Genomic DNA, 15679 nt, shown 5'->3' with positions numbered 1-15679 from the left:
TATGACAGAAAAAAAATGGATACATTATGTATATTGTATTGAAACAGATGAGGAAAAGAACAGATTATAAGTGATACATGATTGAGTATTATGGTTAGCACAGGAATCCAAAATTAAGGTTGCATAGAGAACTGTACTCGTGGTGGGGGTTGGGGGGAAGGGACGTGGGAATTGTATACTAATGAAGGAATTTTTTTTCTCTTTTTTTTATCTCTTCGGAGGGGGAAGCGAGCTGGTGGGGAGGGGTGGGAAGGGAGAAAATTGCGGCAATGAATGAATGGAAATCCAAAACCTTTGTAAAAATAAAAAATTATAAAAAATAAAAAACAACTGCTTCCCCATTTAAGAATGGTTATTGGTTTTTATACTTGGATCACATGGTAATCTTTTTTTTAAAATATAATCTTTCATTTATATTTTGTTTCATTCATGTACATTGTGTTTTATACAGTGACTCATATATATTATATTAATTTTATAACAGTAAAATTAATTACTCTTCATCCATGCCTATTATCATCCAATCTTTCCAAGTCCCTGTTGAATCTTTCCTATTCCTTCACTCCCCCGGCTGCCCACTAACCTGTTATCCTAGAGTTTTCCCTCCTTCCTCTTTTCCTGTTCCCTTCTCCTTTCTCCCTTCCCCCTTTTTTTAAATAATTTTATGAACATTTACAGAGAATTTGGATTTCCATTCATTCATTGCTGCACTTCTCTACCTGCCCAGCTCTCTCCCCCCATCCCCCAGTTCGCTCCCCTCTTTCAAAAGTAAAAGAAAGACTCCCTCCCTGGTACACAATCCCCCCGCACCCCTCCCACTGCCCCAAGTACATTCCACTATGCAACCTTAATTGTGGACTCTTGTGATAACCATAATACTCTATCATACATCGCTTTTTTTATGGTAATCTTTTTAGTGATATTACAATCACAGTTCAAAGCTACAAGAATTTTGGATTCAAAAGAACAGCATATAGTTACTAGTAAACAGACAACTTGTGATACAGTTTACATGTGACAGAAAAAAGCAGTTTCAAAAATAAATGCTAATTCAGGAAAGATGCATTTCCCCTCCTGATGAACATATAGTTGAAAATACAATTCACATACGACTGTGAAAAACAGTTTCAGAAAGTAAATACTAATTCAGAAAACACTCATTTCCTTTCCTGGTCCTCTGCATGACTATAGTGAAGTTACCAGAGAGGCTAAGGACCAAATAAATGTTAATTAGATGGACCATTTTTGTAGACGGGAGGTATATGATGTTAGTTTCACAACTATACAGTAAGTTAGAATAATTCTGAACTAACACCATCCTCTCTCATCCCAATTTATGGAAGCCAGAAGCAGGTGCAGTGTGCCCTCCTTTTCCTTTCTTCAGACTTTCTACTTCACACTTTTGAGAGCTCAGTGGTCTCAGTTGCTCATGTCTGCATACCATTTGCTCATCCTGGTTTCCCTCTTCATGGCTCACTATGTCTCTTCTCTAGGATAACTTCCTGAAATAAACTAAATAAGTAGCAGTTGTTCACTCAGACAGATAAAATCCAAGAAATCAAATAAGGATTCTGTTTGTATTCAGGTTTGAATGAAATGTTTCCACCTACAATTTATGATCAAATAGGGTATGTGTATTATCAAATTTAATCAGCACATATTTCCTGAAAGATTTTATTCCTCCAATTTTATAGATATGAATATTGATTCTCAGTGAAGTGATTTGCACAAGGTTATACAGCTAATAGAAAAACATAATACAGCCCATCTAAATGAATCTTCTTTTTTTTTAATCAGGTGCACTTTAATCTTTTTTTTTAAATAATTTTAATGAGCATTTACAGAGATTTTGGATTTCCATTGATTCATTGCTGCATTTCTCTCCCCGCCCAGCCCTCCCCCACCCCACCCCAGTTCGCTGTTTCTTTTACTTACACATCTTTTACTCTCTTATTATTTATTATTGAGTTTCTGATACTGAAAATTGTATGGGAAGAGACTATCATCTTTCTCCCCTCAAATCACTTGTGGATTCAAACCATCTTTGAGTTTGCAGGACAACTTCCTATCTACCATGTACTCTGCTTTACATTAACCCCCGAACAAGAAAGTTACACAATTGAGAAGGAATTCTGTAAATACACATAGTTATAAAACACATAGCTCCTGTAGAAACACATAGTCTAGGTCCTTTGAAGAGTTGGTTGATGCCAATAACAATAAAAGATATATAATAGTCAAATGTTCCCTAACTACTGGGTCTATATTTGAACTCAGATTAATTCCCTAATATCAAAAAACCCCAAATGTAAGACTAAAATATAGGAGTTTTGTTTATTATGTTTGTAGTTAGCGTTTCTTTTTTGATGTTGAAGTTGCTTGTTTTGATTTCTCTTGGAGTTATGTGAGAGTTGAGTTATTTCTGTCCATGAAAACTCTGCTCAAAAGACTGTGACAGTAATTCTAGGAAGTCATTAGGTAAATTCTCTTTTTCCAGCATTATTCCAACACATTCCAAAATCATTCTAATAGTTGTTCATTTTTTTGTGTTAATATAAAGTTGATCAAAGTATCCAGGTTTGTAAACACCAGAACCATCTGTCTTCAAAACCTACAAAATGCAAGCTTCCTGATTGTTGTTTAAATCAAAGTCTCAAATACGCAGTCACTAACCAGAAAGCACTTTGCAACATATAAAGTCACAACAGTCAGCACCATCTTAAAGGAAAATTGCTATATCTCCCACTTTTCTATAACCAGTGTGGTATATTCTATGTTCTCACTTATCAGACCTGCTGACAAAACTGTCATTCAATTTGGCAAAATTCCATCAAAATTTGGGAAAAGAATCTATGAATTCAAAGTGCCTTATCTCACCAGAAATAACTTAGTTGAGTATACAAACCAAGTCACATTAAGGTAGGCTTTTGTTTATTTGTTTTCTTGATCACTACTAACTGCCATGGAGTCCATCCTCAGAGCCTTTGAGTCCATTCCTAGACAACAGGTACCCTATACCCAAGGCTGTAATTCTTTCTTAATTTTTTTTATTATTATTCATTTCAGTGAACATCTACAGAGATTTTGGATTTCCATTCATTCATTGTTGCACTTTTTTCCCCGCCGACCCCCCCCCACCCCCAGTTCGCTCTTCTCTTTGAAAAGTTAAAGAAAATTTCCTTCATTTATATACAATCCCCCCACATTCACCCACTCCCACGCTGAGTATACCCACATTGCAACCTTCATTCCAGACTCTTATGATAATCACAATGCCCTATAATATATTGTTTTTAATCTGTTCTCTCCCTCATCCATATCAATGCAGTATACATAATTCATCCAGTATATCTCAGTCTTACCCCAACCTTGATGTCAGTCACATTCTACAACAATGGCACTATGCAGTATTTGTCCTTTTGTGACTGAGATATTTCACTCAGCATAATGTCCTCTAGGGTCACCCATTTCGAATAATATTGCATGAGTTCCTTGTTTTTTAGTGCAGCGTAGTATTCCATGTGTGAATATACCACAGCTTCTCTAGCCATTCAATTGTTGATGGGCACTTAAAGAAATGTTCAAAATCCCTAGCTGTAAGAAAGATGCAAATCAAGACAACTATGAGATATCATCTCACCCCAGTAAGACTATCAAAATTTAACAGAACAGCAAGCAACAAATTCTGGTAAGGTTGTGGAGAAACTGGAACCCTTACTTACTGTTGGTGGAAGAGTAAAATGGTGCAACCACTGTGGAAAGTGGGGTACTGTTCTGGGGTGGGGGGGAGCCTTGGGAGGGGACAAATCTACAACAATGAATGAATGGAAATCCAAAGCCTCTGCAAATTTTCACAGAAATTAATAACAAATTTAAATTAAAAAAAAAAGAATTAAGTTAGAGTAAGGATGCCAATGGATTTATAACTGCTCAAGCTAATAACACTATATTGTGGCATGGAGGAGGAATAGTGGAAATGTAACCACATTTACAACATTCTTCTTACCAAAACCATTTATGGAAAATAGGTACTGCATTGGAACATGTATCTCTGGATTGGAAATGATGATATTGTTAATACTTCTAGACGTAAGCTTAAAAGATTATAATGTTCAAAATTATTTGTTATACATTTGCTTAAATTTTTCCCTCTTTTAACAACTGGGATCTAGAGGGAAGAGAAAAGACCAGAGAATGGCCAAAATTATTGGGGCAGCTATTGCCTGTGTCAGGAAAAGGAAGTCTTACTCATATACAGTGCCACCCAAAGGTAATAAAGGAGGTCAGAATTGCTTCCACTGTGGAAAGCTGGGCCACTTCAGTAGACAGTGTCACAGACGAGAGCCACAGATAGGCAAGGGAGTAGAGAGGAAGCTCCCATTCACTTGCTTTAAGTGTGGCTCTGAAGGACACTTGGCCAAGGTGGCCCACATCAGGTCCTCATGGCAGACAGGACTGACACCCTCAGTTCCCAGCTGGAAACATAGGAGGACGCTTCAGTAATTTAGATCCTCCCAGAAGAGCCGTTGATAAGCATTAACATTACTGGTAAGTATATTCATTTTCTCCTGGACACAGAGCCTACTAATTGGTCCTAAAAGCCTTCTGAGGTCCCAACTCTTCTCACTGTCTCTTAGTTGTTAGAATGGATGGAAAACCTCATAAGCAGTTCCTTACTTCACATCTACCTTGCATGTGAACTTCCGAGTTGTAAAACAGCCCAGTGATAGATGGAATTTGCTCCAGCACTTAAGAAGCATACATGACATAGCTGAGCCTATACATCTTGTGGTTCCTAACCTGTACACTGTAAAAAACAAAGTGCTAGTCTATAGGCCTTTTATTGTAAGAACCACCTTCCCTCTGTAACTTGATTTGTGCCACTACTAGAACCTCTACTCAGAATATTATTGCTTGTTAATTTTTGACTCATGTTCTTTTAACTTGTTAGTTAAATTTGTGTCTTCTAGGTTGCAACACCTCCATGATACATCTTTAAGGATGTGAACATGTATGGCTAAGCCCAATTAATAATAGTGCATCTAAATTCTAAAATCAATCTCCATAATAGTCTATGTGTTTCCTACTGCCAAAGGGGCCCTTTAGAGTAGTGAGAGAAGATCTTCACCCTGAAACCCACAGCGTCCCTTTTCAGCAGGAAGTAGCTAAGAGAATACGCCATCCCCTTTTCCTTATGAATCAGGGTGAAGTCTCTCTCAGGGAGGAGTGATAGGGAATGGCAAAGGGCACACTGACAGAGGAGATTAATCAGAACTGGCTTTGACAAGCACTATGGCAATTGGACCATTAAAACAGACATTTGGGGGGAAGGAAGAAAAACGAACTGGGGAGGTGGGTAGAGAAAACAGTGAAACAGTGAATTAATGAGAACCCAAAATGACTGTAAATGTTCATTAAAACTAATAAAATTAAACAAAAAAAGTTTCAAAGAGAGATACCATTTGACCCAGCAATTTCATTACTGGGAATATACCCTAAAGAGACCATAACCGCCATCCAAGCTGATATATGCACAATCATTTTTATTGCAGCTTTGTTCACAATAGCGAGGCTGTAATTCTTAACAGAAATACTCTGTCAATATTTTCCCCTCAAAGCCCTGGTAGCTTCAAACTGAGAGAAACATAGGAAATTTTGGTAGCAGCACAACACACCATGGTCTACACCTGCAGAGCTTCTTAATTTTGTTTTAGGCTTCAAATTGGGTTTTAAATAATCTGATATAAACCTCAAGAGATGCTTGTCAGACACAAGGAGAATGAGGCTGCTCGCTATAAGAACATGATTATCCTTGTCTGTATGCTTGAGAACACAAGAGTCCATAGAGCCAACGGCATCACAGAAAAAGAAGTCACATTTGCCTTCTAAGTCACTCAAGCCATGGTAGGCATTTTCCCAGCTAATCTTCATACAAATTATACAAGAAAGATGGAATCAGTTTGGTGAAGAAATGGAGATTTAGAGAATTTAGACAATTTTCTTCACAATGTTATGTTAGATGCTGAGTCAACCTCTAACATCATAGCAACCCTGAGATAGAACAAAACCTTGTCTGCTTGTGAGTCTTGCCTATGGTCTGCTGTGCCTGCAACATTTAGAGTCACAACACACAGCACAGTCTGACAGGGATCTTTTTTAACAAGTCTTATTCTAATTCTGATATCATATTCTTCTCCAAGTAATCTGGCTTCTTGGATTATCTGTTCAATATACAGCTTGATCAAGTGTAGTGAAGAGATACAATTGTGATAAATGCTTTTTTAAATGTTAAAACATTCCTATTGTTGAAGTCATTGTGATATTCCATCTTATTAAGGAGTGTCCTCTTTGTTGAGCCTCTATGACATCCTTCTTCAGAGACTGGCCCTTTGTAGTAAAGTCCTCAAAATATACAAGGCCATCCCATCATTCTTATTTCTAAGAAGCACTATGGATACACTAATTCCAAGATTTTTTTGCTTGTGCTATTTGTAGCCCATGCTATATCCAGCAGTCTTCACCAAAACAATTCCAAAGCATCAGTCTTTCAGCCTTACATACTCACTGTCTAACATCAGCATGTATATTCAGCAATTCAGAATATTGAAGTCATTACATGTGATATTCATCATCACAAATTTTTAGTTGTTGAATCCTCAGGTTCATTTCGCATTAATTTAGGTTATAAATCCTTAGTCAACTAATAAGTCCCTCTCTTGTCAGTGTTCTCATTTAAGAGGCTTCTAGCTTTAAGTAAACTGTTCTAAAATTAAAAATGACTTAAATACTTGTTACTCACTACACAGGCATATTAGACATTATCTGATTGTTCATTAGAAATACAGATTCTCAGCTAATATCCTGGCTCATCTGAATAATAATTTAAATATTAACAAGATCCCAAGGTGATATGTATTCACATTAATATTTTAGTTCTAGTGGCTTAAATTACACTATTATCAACTCTTAGTGCTAGAGAACTATGTTGGTGGTTATAGGGTTGGTATATATTAAAGGAAGAAGTTCAAGATGCACTGAAGTCATTAGCAAAATACCTGATTCTCCAAAGGATTTTTTTAGGTTATTATTTTCATGAAATGAGATTGCCGATATTTTTTCCTGCAGAGCCACTGTTGGTTTGGAACTGACAGAGAGACCCGACCTTCATACTAGCTCTCTGGGGACTATGTCACCAGAGTTCTCTGGATACAGAAAGAAAGCAGTCTTGGAATTAGTAGTGTCTCCTGCTGTTAAACATTAAAGAAGTAAAGGATCACCAGGTATGGAAGATGTGGGGTTCAATAAGGCTTTTCTCACCATTGACTTTTATTTCACTGAACATATACTATGGGTAGAACTATACTAATGTATAATGTTAGTGGCTCACCCAAAGAGACTGAGCTGCTTACTAACAATTAACCTCCAAATAACGTTTGTAGGTTTCTAACGAAACATTTAAGCATTTACTGCAAAAAGACCACAGTATTCAATATGGATTACATTTTAACACCAAAAAACCACCAATGAGCGTAGACCAAATAAGCTCTGAGAGGATATCAAGAAAATTGTCCATGAAGAATGCAAAAGATCAAGAAAAAAAAATTTAAAAAAAAAGAATGCAAAAGATCGTTACAAAGGCTAAAGAAGAAAAAAGGACCACGATGGATGTCAGATGAGACTCTGAGGATTGCATTAGAGCACCAAGAAGCCAAAGCTAAAGGAAGAAATCAAGAAATCAAAGAGCTGAATAGAAAATTTCAAAAGGCAGCTCGGGACGGCAAAGCAAGATACTATAATGAAATGTGCAGAGAGCTGGAGTCAGAAAATCAAAAGGGCCAGCCAGACTCACTCAGCATTTCTGAATCAGAGGGATTTGAAAAACAAATTCAAGCCACGGGTAACAATATTAAAGATAGTTTGGGTAGAATGTTGAATGATCCAGGATGTATAAAAAGATGTAAGGAGTACACAGAGTCACTGTATCAGAAGGAATTGGCTGACACAGAGGAATTTCATGAAATAATATATGAGCAAGAACCTATGATGATGGAGAAAGTTCAAGTTGCTATGAAGAAATTGGCAAAAAAAAGGCTTCAGGAGTTGACTTCATACCAATTGATTTATTTCAACAAACAGATACTGCCCTGGATGTGCTCACTAAGTTGTGCCACGAATTATGGAGGACAGCCAGCTGGCCAGCTGACTGGAAGAGATTGATATTTGTTCCCATTCCAAAGAAAGGTGACCCAACAGAGTGTGGAAATTATCGAACAATATCATTGATTACACATGCAAGCAATATTCTGCTGAAAATTATCCAAAAACGTTTGAAACAATATGTCAACAGAGAACTGCCAGATGTGCAGGCTGGATTATATATTATAGGGATATTATAGCTAAAGTAAGATGATCATGGAAGAAAGCAAAGAATACCAGAATAATGTCTATCTGCTTCATTGACTATGCAAAGGCTTTTGACTGTGTGGATCACAAGAAGCTGTGGCTGACTCTGAGAAGAATGGGAATCCCAGAACATTTCATCGTGTTAATGCCAAATCTATACTTGGAACAAGAGGCAGTCGTTAGAACAGAGCAGGGAGACACTGGATGGTTCAAAATCAAGAAACGGGTCCATCAGGGATGTATTTTGTCTCCATGCCTTTTCAATCTGTATGTAGAACAGATCATTTGAGATGCTGGGCTCATGTACGAGAAACATGGGGCATCAGGATTGGCGGAAGGATCGTCAACAACCTGCGTTATGCAGATTACACAACCCTGCTCGCTGAAACTGAGGAGGACCTGAAGCTCTTGCTGCAGAAGGTCAAGAACTGCAGTCTTCAATATGGATTGCTCAATATCAAGAAAACAAAGATTCTCACCACTGGGCCAATTGGCAGCATCAGTATGGATGGTGAAGAGATTGAGATAGTTAACAGTTTTAGTTTGCTTGGCTCCACAATCAATACTCTTGGTAACAGCAACCAGAAAATCAGGAGACTGATTGCATTGGGAAAGTCAGATGTGAGGGATCTCTCAAGAGTACTGAAGAGCAACGACATCAGGCTGGAGACTAAGGTGCACCTGATCCAGGCTATAGTCTTTGCAATTACGTGCTATGCATCAGAGAGTTGGGCAGTGAATAGGGATGATAGAAAGAGAATCGATGTCTTTGAGTTGTCGTGCTGGAGAAGAGTGTTGAATATACCATGGTCTGCTAGGAAAACAAACAGGTTTGTCTGGAGAGGGTGAAGCCAGAATGCTCCTTGGAGCTAAAAATTCTGAAGCTTCATGTGACATACTTTGGGCATGTTGCAAGGAGGGACAGGTCCTTGGAGAGGGACATCATGTTTGGGAGAGAGGAGGTATGGCGCAGGAGATGAAGATCCTCAATTCTATGAGTGGAGTGGTGGGAATGAGTGTGTTTGAGATGGTGAGGTTGGCACAGGATAGAAAGCCGTTTACGGCTCTTGTACATAGGGTCGCTATGAGTTGCAAATGATTCGATGGCACATAACAACAACAATAATAGGCAACGTACTTATAGGTGGATAAAAGATTGAAATTTTCAATTATTTCATCTTACGTGGGTTCACAATCAACAAACTTGGTACTAGCAGTGAGGAAATCCAAAGATATATTGCAATAGAAAAATCATTAGTCAGGGATCTATGTTTCCAAACTATGGAAGAGTAAGGATGTAAGTTTAAAGACTGTCACTTACTTGATTTAAGCTATTGTCCTTTCAAGTACTTGATCTGAAAGATGGATTTAAAGAAAGACAACAGAATAATGAATGCCTTTCAATTGTGGTCCTAGAGAAGGGCACTAAATGTCCCATGGAATTCCAGGAGAACAAATAAATATGCCTCGAAGATAGTGCAGCCTGGATGCTTCTTGAAGAAAGCATAATGAAACTTTTTCTCAATACTTTAAATATGTTATTAGGAGGGGCCAAACTGTGGAGGCAGACATAAACAAATAGAGTAAGCAAAGGACAGGAAAACCCTTAATGGGATGGATTGACTTAGTGACTTTAAAAATGGGCACTTGTGTAACAGAGTTGATGAGGATAGCACAGGATTCAGATCTGAAGTGCATAGGGTTGCAATGGATCATACTTGACTTGGTGGTACCTAACAACAACAATGCGGGCCTTGGTCAGTTCTGGCATCCTGTTAGAATTAAGTTGAATAACTTTAGAGGCAGTAATTTAGAATTTCACTTGTGTCAGGAAAGAAAAAAGTGTAAGAGTGCTGTATACCTATTTTTTTGCCCAGAGAATCTGCTACATGGAGAACACCACTATCAGAAGCAGCAGAAATCATGAACCAGAGACTAATATGAATCTGAAATGAACTAGAACTGTCAGAGAACTAGACCAGGGCCAGAGACAAGGATTTTCACCTAGGCTTACTTTTAGAAGGTGGAGACAGGTGCTATAATTTATAATATTAAAATAGCTGTGTAACACTGACCCTGAGCCCACAAACAGGCTCAGTAAGGCAGAAGGTCAGAGGCCTGAGAAGTTGTTTTAAATGAAGAATTATAACTTGACTACTTCTAACCTAAATTGTAACTTGTTATTTCCCAAATAAGCCCCATAATAATGAGTATGGTTTATGAGTTCTGTGTGGCCATTGCAGCGGTTTAGAAGACTCAGTAGTGGAGCAGCGAGATCCCTCAGAGTGATGGTTGATAGTAGAATTGATAGAAGTAGTAGAGAGGGGTGTGGGGTTATATTAGATTTTATGTGAATTGATTTTGTGTGGTTGATGTTGTTGGTGGTGACTCTTTCCCCTGATGGAGTTAGTGAAGATCAGGCATGCTAGTTCCCACACTATTTCACTGTTGTTGTTATTGTGGTTGTTGAGTGCCTTCAAGTAGAGCATGACTCATAGTGACCCTATGAACAAAAGGCCTAAAGCATTTCTAGAACTATCAACATTTATCAAAGTTCATAGAGTTTCTGGAGACATGTTTTTTAGGAAATGGATACTACTCCTGCTAAACGAGGAAAGAAAGTTTGATTACACCTAACGTGTATCTGATTATCTCATTTGCATTTTAAAGCATCAACCATGACCCACAGGAATTTTTCACACTTCCAATTATTTAAGAGATTGTTGTGAAGATTCAAAGCAGCCCTTTCCTGATAGTTATGAATAAAAAACACTAATAAGAAGAATAATTTACATAGTATTGTTGACTATGCCAGGAATAGGAGCATGAAGGATATATCTTCTGAATTTCAAAACAAATTTCACTGTCTTCATGTCATTTCTGACTCATGGTAACTCTCCAGTAGGTTTCTGAGGCTTCAAATATTTACAAAAGGAGACTTTCAAAGCTTTTCTCAAACGTCAGCTAGTAGATTAGAAGAATGGACCTTTTGGTTAGCAGGACAACATGTAGCCCACTTTACCATGAGAACTCCTTCAATCAGTATGTTAATCAGTAAATTCCAGTGTTATAAATACAGATTTATAAAACAGCTGTTACTTGTCCTTTAATGTTGAATGAATTTGCCCTTATTTTGAAATGATTGGCCCTACTCCTACTCACAACAAATTCTTCATCATAATTACCTTCACTTGCTACACAGCAACATTTTAATCATTCAAACAGCTCAAGCCTTTTCTTTCATGAACATAAGACTGAGTAAGACATTTTCAACTAATTGACAAACTAGATTAAAACACACAGAAGATTTTATTCATAACACCAGGACTATCTTTACTGGTTATTTCTTTGCTATCCATATTTGTTCCCATTTCCAAGAAAGCTGATCCAAGAGAATGTATAAAATATAAAATAATATTGTTAATACTACGTATAAGTAAAATCTTGCTGAAAATTATTTGAGACATTACTATCACAGTGCATTGATAGAAAATTTTCAGAAAGTCAAGCTTGATTTTAGAAGACACCGTGGCATCAAGGACTATCATTGCCTATGAATCTAGGCTGAATGGAGACAATACCAGAAGGATTGTGTTTTATTGACCTTAATGCAAAGGCATCATTCTATGTAGATCATAAAAGTCAGAGTTAACATTGAGAAGAATGGGAATCACAGAACAATTACTTTTGTTAATGAAAAACATATACCTAGACAAAGAAAATGCTATCCAAAAAGAACAAAAGAACACTGCATGGCTTAAAATCAAGAAATATACATCAGGGCTGTATATTTTCTCCATAATTATTTAATATGTATGCTGAAAAATAGTTTGAAAATCTGAATTTTATGAAAAACAATGTAGGACTAGCTCCAGAGGAAGATTCATAAAGAATTTGCATTATGTAGATAATTCAACCCAACTTGCTGAAAGTGAGAAGGATGTAAAATGCTTGCTGCAGAAGATCGAAGGCTATACCTTCAATATGGACTACATCTCAAGACCAAAAGAAAATTAAAGTCCTCATCATTGGGTTAATAAACAACACCATGAACATGGAGAAAAGATTGAAATTGGATTTCATCTTACTTGGATTCACATTCAACACATTTGGTACTAGCAGTCAAGGAATCAAAAGATGTGTTGCACTGGGAATACTTGTTGTTAAGGATCTCTCAAGATTGCTAAGAAACAATGATGCCAGTTTAAAGACAAATGTACAACTAATACAAACCATGATCTTTTCAATTATTTACTATGCATGTGAAAATAGAACAATGGAAAAGGTGCATTGATATCTTTGAGTTGTGGTTTTGGAAAAGAGCACCAAATATCCCATTATCTGCCAACAGAAAAGAAAGAAAAATAAAAAAACAAACAAACAAAAAACTAATAAGCCTTGGAGAAAGTGCAATCAGTGTGTTCCTTAGAGGAAAGGATGGTGAAACTTCATCTCACATATTTTGGGAATATTGTCAGGATGGGCCAATACTTAGCAAAAGACATTATACTTGGAAAGATACAAGGATAGTGAAAGACAGGAAGATCCTCAACAAGATGGATTGACATAATAAATGAAAAAATGGGGTTAAGTACGTAAGTGATGATGGGGATGGCCCAAGAGAGGGCAGGTTTCAGATCGTTGTTCATGAGATTACTATGACACATAGTCAACTTATCAGCACCTAACAACAATACAGCAACTATGAAACAATGTAAAAAGAACAAGGGGTATGCGGGGAGCACCATATTCAATCTTTACCAACTTCCACGGGGGAAACTATCTCCCTCCACAGCATCAAAATCACAAAACCAATTCCCATGAGGTAAGACATGTCTTCCACACTCCCATACCTTTTAGCATTTATCTCAACACCAATCTTAATGCTTTAGAGGGTCCAAAATCCACTGTGATAGCTCACAGACCACACAAAACCATACTGGAGAAGTCAAAGGTTATAATTCAGTTAATAATAGAATACGGTCAAGACAGATCTCAGAATGTTCATGCCAGCACCTCAGCCTTGGGCATTCTCAAGTTCTCACTCTGGTTGGTATTGCCTTCTCCTCAAGGTCCCATTTCCTTTCATGTTACTTCTCCAGTTCAGCCAAAGCTGTTGGTGCCATCCCCAAACTTGTCCTATATTTCACTAGGCTGGAGGAGATCTCTTTCTTCTTCTGGTAGGGGAAGAAATATATATCTACAGCTAACACTGTTCAATTTATTGGTGAGACTAGCCAATTCGCTTGTATATTGTTGAGACTGGCCAATTACCTTGTAAATGTTAGATAGCCAATCCTTTTGTAAATAGGCCAAAATACCCCATTCACATAGCCAACCCCTCCACATGATTGAGTCATCCATGCTAGAAAAACAATACAGAAGACAAATTCCATAAGCTACCTTCTAGCTTTTCTAACTAATAACATGCACATATGAAAAAATAACTTTTTCCTTATAATATTTTGTTGTTTTTAGGTCCTGTCAAGTTGAGTATGACCCATCACAATCCTACAAACAACAAATCTCAACCCTGTCCTATCCTGTATCATCCTCACACTTCCTGACACATTATAGACTATTGCAACAGTCACCATGTCAATCCACCTGGCCTAGGGTCTTCCTCTCCTTTGCTTACCCTATAGCTTTCTGAGCATCATGTCCCTTTCCAAGTAATACCTACTCCTAATGCCTGAAGTATGTTAGGCAAAGCTTCATCATTTTTGCTTCCAAAGGACATTCTCACTGCCCCCTCTCCAAGATATTTGTTTGTTCTTTAGGCAGTCCATGGGATATTCAGCTCTCTTCTCCAAAACAACAGCTCAAAAGCATCAATTCTCCTTTTGTTATTCATTGTCAAGCTCTCAGATGCATATCAAGTGATCAGAAAAACCATAGCCTGAATCAAATGCCCTATAATCCTTAAACTGACATCATTACTCTTCAATAATTTGGAGATATTCCTAATTGCAGACTTCCCTGATGCAACATCTCCTTACTTCCTGACTGTTGGTGCCAAAAGTGTTAATTGTGGATCCAACCAAGATGATGATGTTGATAGTTTCAGTCTGATCTATCATGATATTGTCTATCAAAACAGTAGTAAGCATCTTTGTCTTCTTGATGTTGAGATGCAATCTATATTTAAGGCTGCATTTTGATGTGCAAAAAATGCTTCAAGTCCTTCTCGTTTTCAGCAAGCAAGGTTGTATCATCTGCATAATGCTGGTTATTGATGAGTCTTGATCTTTATTTCCACCTCTGTATTTGTAATGACCTTTTGCATTCTTCATTGATAATATTCTTGAGATCCTCCCACAGATCATCTGGCCTTTGCTCAGTAGTGTTCAAGCCCTCAAACCTGTTCTTAATATTGTTTTTAAATTCAGGTGCTATAGATTCAAGGTAAAATTTTGGTCCTTGTGAATTTGATATAATTTTCTTTAGCTTCAGTTTTGGCTTCAGCATTTAGCCCTGCCTCAGGCCAATAGTTGCTTTCATTTAACATCAAAAGCTATTATTTTAACTGCACTTCCCCAAACCCTAACTTCTTATAAAATCCCACATATTCAGAGCTTGTAGACATCATATAGGACATCTCTTCTGACATTAACTATAAATGGATCAAGGCCATGTGGAGAGAACTGTATCTGACCTTCACCAACTTTAAAGAGGGTTTCTCTCCCTATCCACGGTACCAATAACACAAAATAAATTTTCATGATGTCATACATGCCTACCACATACTCATATCCCTTTCTACTCATCTCCATAGTAATATTACTGCTTTTCTTGGTTTGAAATCCAATGTGATAACTCAGACCACAGAAAAATACAGAACACAGACCACACAGAACCATATCAGGAAGTCAAAAGGTTATAATTCAGACTCATAATGGAATACAGTCAAGACAGCTCCCAAGATGTACACACCAGCACCTCAGCCTAGAACCTCTTGGTGTTCCCAAGTTCTTACTCCTGACAATATTGACTTACCTCCCTAATTGTCAAATAAATTATTCAATCCTGCAAATGTCTCATCTCATCATATGTCAATTAAGCAGCCATGGTTGCTGTTGCTGTCCCAAAGAACCTCCGACATTTCACTAAACGAGGGAGAGTCCTCTTTCCTCTTCTTGTGGGGAGAGAAATCTGCTTATGCAGGTAGAGCCTTTCAATGCATTGCTGAGAGTAGTCAATGCTCCTGTAAATTGTTAAGATTGCTCAATCTCCTTGTGGAATGGCAGATAGGCAATCCCTTTGAGTTTTTTTTTTT

Source organism: Elephantulus edwardii, unplaced genomic scaffold, assembly GCF_000299155.1.
Source record: "Elephantulus edwardii isolate Elephantulus edwardi_28Jun2011 unplaced genomic scaffold, EleEdw1.0 scaffold00160, whole genome shotgun sequence".
Classification (NCBI taxonomy): domain Eukaryota; kingdom Metazoa; phylum Chordata; class Mammalia; order Macroscelidea; family Macroscelididae; genus Elephantulus; species Elephantulus edwardii.
This window is presented reverse-complemented; position numbering follows the sequence as displayed.